We start from the raw sequence: 6,000 nt of genomic DNA on the forward strand, positions 1-6,000 counted from the left end.
CTTCACTTCCTAGGATTTTCATCTGCCTAGCTTCACTCACTAGGTCTTTCACTTGTCTTCACTCACCAGGATTTCCATCTGCCTAGTTTCACTCACTAGGTCTTTCACTTGGCTTCACTCACCAAGTTTTCCATTTGTCTAGTTTCACTTATCAGGACTTTTACATTGCCTAGCTTCATTTATTAGGGCGTTCACATAAAGTGTCCAATAATTGGATCCAATTGAGTTAGACTCAATTCGATCCAATTATTGGATTGAGTCTAATTCGAATTAGATTCATGGAGTCAATTTGGATTGATGTTTATGGAGTCAATTGGATTGATAAGGTTCAATGAGTTAGACTCATTAGGAAACTTGAATTTATCAAGAAAGATGAATAGTCAATTTTGAACTATTGGATTGAATGGTCAATATTGATCCATTAGATTGAAAAGAGGAAGACCAAAGGGCAAAACCCTTTGGTATTCATTAGATGGATATAAATATGATTTATGAATGGAATTTTCATAAGATGAAAACTTATTGTGTCCATTGAGATTCTTCTTCTTCTTCTTCCTTATCTTGGTCTAACCACCTCTCTTGGTTGCTAGCACAACCTTAGGTGGTTTTCCACTCCACTTTGTGAGTTTGTGAGACAAATAAAGACTTGTTCGTGTGGATACCGTAGAGGCACAGACACGTGATTATATTGAGATCCTAGCTATTGGGAGATCGAGTGCACGCACCAAAGGTATAACCCTCTAATCAAACTTAGTATATGATAGTTTTTCCTTCACATGGATCTTCTAGAGAGGATCTAGTAAAAATTTTTGCTGCGCTTTTCGCATGTTTAGCGCACTAGATCCCTACAATCACTTCTTATTCTTTTGATTTTTTTTTGTCTATTTCATTTTCTATTTGTTTATAGAAATCATTAAAAATTTCAAATGTATCATCTTTATTTTTTAAGAATATTATCCAAGTGAATTTTGAATAGCCATTAATTATTACTAGGCAGTATAGGTTTTCATTAATTGATTTTATCCCATGTAAGTCAAATAAATCTAGGTGTATTAGTTCAAGTATAGATTTGGTTTGATTTTGATTGGTTGATTTATGAGTGGATTTAGTTTATTTTCCTTGTTAACAAGCATTATAGATTGTTGAATCTAAGGTGATTTTGGTAACCCTTTAACTAAATCATTTAATTTGATGAGATTTTTGAGGTGAGTGTGGGATAGTCTTCTATGCCATAGCCGTGTTTCCTCTTTTTGTGTCAAGTGATACTTGAGTGAGGAGTTGGTAAGGTTAACTGTATAGATATTATTGTTTCTAAATCCTTTAAGTCTTATATTAGTGTTTTCTGTGTGTTTAATTAAATATTTAATTGATAAAAACCTAACCTTTTATCTAGTGTCACACAATTGACTTATACTATGTAGATTGAATTTAAAATTTTCAATAAATAAAACTTTACGAATAATGAAATCATATTCAAGTTCTATATTACTCATTCCAATTACTTTAAGTTTGTCATTGTTTTTGATCCTGTCCGGGTGTTGAGTCGACAGACGCTGAGGACGTGGCGCTCTCGTTGACGGCGTATGAACCTCCGACTAGTGTGAGCCTCTGGTGAGAACCTGCAAGTACAAAACCGAGTCGGGAAGGGGTTCCCGGCGATGGCCCTCCGACGCTCAAGTCAGGCGAGAAGAAATTGAAGCAGAATAACGAGGCAAAGAGCTACAGTAGATGATCATGCATATCTTCGTTGAAGGTTGGGGCCCTTATGTAAGGCTCCCAAGGGGCGTGTGCACGCTTTCCGAGGTGTGCACACTCCTCAAAGCATACCTAGAAATGGTCATGTAAGAAAAGTGCGTCTGACGTCATACCTCAATTGTCCGAGCATATCCCTAACGTGACAGTGGAAGCTTCCATCGTATAATTCTCTATCCGGTCCGGCCGCTGACCATGCCGTCTGTCGATGGTACTTGTCTCGAGGAAGATATAGTCAGATGTTATTTTTGTCGGTATCGAGGCCGAGCAGAAGGGGCACTTGGACCGTCAGTCACCCAGTCGTTCGCTGGGCATCACGGCTGAGCCGAGCGGGTAGTCCGCTTGACCGAGGGCGACTGGCGCGGTCCTTTAAACAAAGTGGAGTCCTGCTTAGCTTGTGAGCGTCGGAAGCTTGGCATAACAACCGAGCTGTCGAAGCGTCGACTCGGGCGCTGTCCCAGCCGATCACTCAGGTAGGTTGACTTTGACTACGACCGCCGCGAGGCCGTTGACCATCATCCGAGTGGGCCCCCCTTTCTTACCACCGGATCACTTGCCTCCTCCTCAAGTCTAGTCGAAGGAGACTGTAAGTCCGACTGACTGGACTAGTCTGCCGAAAAATTGCTCCGATCAGGGAAGCCGAGCGGCCCTAACCCTACCTCATAACGCCGACTGGAAGCGTGCCCACCATCACTTGGCAAAATTTTTACTGATTAGTTTGCCCATTTGAAGATGGTCAATGATGACTTGCCTCAGATCTCCTCGGAATGCTCGCAAATCTCATCCATTAGGGCCGAGCACGTGGCCACACCCTCGTAATGGCGTTCATTAAATGCCCTCCTATGATTGACAGTCACGTGGCACCGCCGCCGTCATCACATGCTCGAGGTGACAGGCTTGATGTGACCTATGTCGGTTTGAATTCAACGGTGCCATTTGCGTCTTGGGGCCTGCGACCTAGATTGGACGGCTCTGCTCGGCCGAACCTCTTCTTTATAAAGTCGTCGTGTTGTCTCTGCTTCGTTTCGTACTCTTCGCGTTTTGGTGCTCCGGCTATTCGGTGTTCATCACTCCATCGACGATTTGTGTTCAGGGCTCCGTCGACGCACACTTTCCTCCCATCCTCCCTGTAAGGCCATTGCTCCTTCTTGTCTTTGCCTCTGCTTCTGCTTCTCTCGTCTTTTTGAGCTTTTAGTGTTTCCCCGTCGTCCTTTTCGTTGGCATCCCTATATTCTCGCTTTCTCCACTGTTCCAGCGATGATGAGTTCATCACAACCGTCTGACCCTGCTCCCGGCCTCTGGTATACTACTATGGAGAGCTGGTTTCATGCAGGTGATGCGGTGAGCTTCGTCCACACCTTCGAACTTCCTCCTGACTATAAATTAATATTAGCTTCTTCATCCGATCGGCCTCATGATCCGTCGACCGGCACTACTTGTTTCTTCCGAGACCAGTTTGTAGCTGGTCTGCGTTTTCCCCTACATCTGTTCGTCATTGAAGTATGTAATTACTTTCGCCTCCCGCTCGGACAACTCGTTCCAAACTTGTTTAGATTGTTGTGCGGCGTAGTTGTCTTATTTAGGTTGCACGACATCCCTTTAGTTCCCAAGATTTTCCATTACTTCTACTATCCTAAACAGTTCGAGTGGGGTACTTTCCTTTTCTAGTCTCGGATCAGCCTTGTCTTCTTCGACAAAATGCCCACCTCTAATAAACACTGGAAAGAATACTTTTTCTTTCTGTGCTTGCCTGAGTTGCCGCTCTTCCGAACCAAGTGGCAGACCGCCGTACCCTCTCCGCCAGAGCTCGATAAATATAAGAGCCAATCAGCCTACCTCCTGCAGCCAACATGCTGGTCGGCCAAAAGTTCAACATCCACAAAGTACTCTGCGAGGGCGTATTATACATGTTTCGGCTGAGTCCGATCCGCTCGAAACTTCCGAGCAGCATGGGTAAGCGCTTTCTTGATCCTTTTTTTCCTTTTGATCTAACTGATTTGTTTTCCCTTTCTGTAGCTGACATCATGATGCGCGCTCGCGCTACCGAGCGGATGAGGTTGAGGGCCGCCGAGAATGAAACGGCTGTTGCTAAGGAGATGGCCGACCTGGGCATTGCGCCGGTCGGCTCACGCGAAGGTGAGAGCGGCGATGCACCTACTGCAATCGGTGGATCGGCCGTTCGGGTTTCTACAACTGAAGCGGTGGGCGATGCTACTTCGTCCGCTAGACATCCCTCTACTCGAGACGAGGACATGGAGCACTCGGCCGAGGATGTTCCTTTGGTGATCCGCAAAAGGCGTCGGACGGAGATAACCGCCCGGTCGGCTACTCCTACGGAACAGGTGTCTAAGCAGGTTGGCGCTCATTCCACAAGGGTTGACCTGGCTTTGGCTTCGATCGAAGAAATTTCTTCGGATCGAACTCTTTCACAACTCGATCTACCAGTAGATCCTATTGAAGCGCAATCAGTCAGTTCTCTGCCCCCGGCCCGTCGACGTATACGTTGCTCCGGCATCACTTCTGCTCCGACCGACCAGTCCTCCAGTCCTTCAGGTTTAGCTCAGTCTGCTCCGAGCGGTCGCCGAGTGGTTAAGGCCATCCTGCACCTACCAACAGAAGAATTCGTTCAAGAAGCTGACCGACCCACAATTCCCGAGCATCAGATCACCATCCGTGGACCGCTTGCCAGAGTATGGGAGGATGTGAGGGCCCGTGTTGCCCTAATGACTCCCGATCAGCTCGGCGACAGCCATCTGCAGCATGTCACCGGTGTATGCCTCCCCCACCTCCCTTTACATTATTATTTTTGCTAGGCTTTTACTAGTTTTATCTGAGTGCAGAGCTGGGTGGAGAGCATCGTCGTCAACAACCGCTTGGCGCCGCTGGAGGAAGAGTTGAAGAAACTTAAGATTTCCGGGGGAGGCCCGACCGAGGGGCCTTCACCTGCTGAGCTGAAGGCCGAGCTGGTCAAGACAAAGAGGATTTTGGAAGATGAGTGGCATAAATCCTCCGGACTGGAAACCATGGTGGCTCAGCTTGAAGCTCGGATCGAGACACATGACTAGGAGATCAAGCTGGCGACTACAAGGAAGAACAGGGTCGTTGCTGATCTAGACGCAAAAAATGTTGAGGCCCGGGCGCTGGAGCAACGTGTCCAGGAATTGGCTGATCTACTGTCCGCCGAACAAACAAGCCGATCAGGGGAGCGGACTGATTTCCAAGGAAAATTAAAGAACCTACAAGACGCCCTCGAAGCTTCTCGAGCCACCCTCAAAGAGTACCAAGACGGTGAATCAGGTCGCTTTGCTGTGATGAGGCAAAGTTATATCCGCTCGAAAGATTTTGCCCAGAAAGTATGTGACCGACTTGTTATTGCCTTTGAGGAAGCCATTAATTCTACGACTGCTTATCTGAAGGGTAAGGGTTATCTTCCTGAAGCGATGGCTATCCCGCCTAAGGACTTGGAAGGCCTACTCGAGGTCATCCCTGACCCAATCTTTGATTATATGGAGTGAGGAGGGCTAATCATTTTGTAAGTTGTTGATGTGTGCTAATCGTCCGGCGGGAACTTTTTTATGAAAGTTAGTTTTTCCGTATTTACTCCTGTCGTTGGTTGATTGCTTAAGTCCGAGCGAGATACTTGACCTTGATTTCTGATGAATGCCAGTATAGCGACTCCTTGACATGGAACCACTGCTCGGCCACTACTCGGAGATTTAGAGATGCTTTTGATCGGATATACTTGCCGAACTGACCCTTAGGTTGTCGCTCAACAAACTCGGGGTCGGAGGGTATTATAGTCGCCGGTCCGACTCTAGAGTTTAACACCGTCGCTCAACGGTCTTCGGGTCGGGGGGTTTATAGTCGCCGGTCCGACTCTAGAGTTTAACGTCGCCGCTCGACGGTCTTCGGGCTGGGGGGTTTATAGTCGCCGGTCCGACTCTAGAGTTTAACGTCGCCGCTCAACGGTCTTCGGGCCGGGGGGGGGTTTATAGTCGCCGGTCCGACTCTAGAGTTTAACGTTGCCGCTCGACGGTCTTCGGACGGGGAGGGGGGGGATTTATAGTCGTCGGTCCGACTCTAGAGTTTAACGTCACCAGGGGGTTTATAGTCGCCGGTCCGACTCTAGAGTTTAACGTCGCCACTCGACGGTCTTCGGGCCGGGGGGTTTATAGTCGCCGGTCCGACTCTAGAGTTTAACGTCGCCACTCGACGGTCTTCGGGCCAGGGCGGTTTATCTTCCTCAAG

Source organism: Zingiber officinale, chromosome 2A (genome assembly GCF_018446385.1).
Source record: "Zingiber officinale cultivar Zhangliang chromosome 2A, Zo_v1.1, whole genome shotgun sequence".
NCBI lineage: Eukaryota > Viridiplantae > Streptophyta > Magnoliopsida > Zingiberales > Zingiberaceae > Zingiber > Zingiber officinale.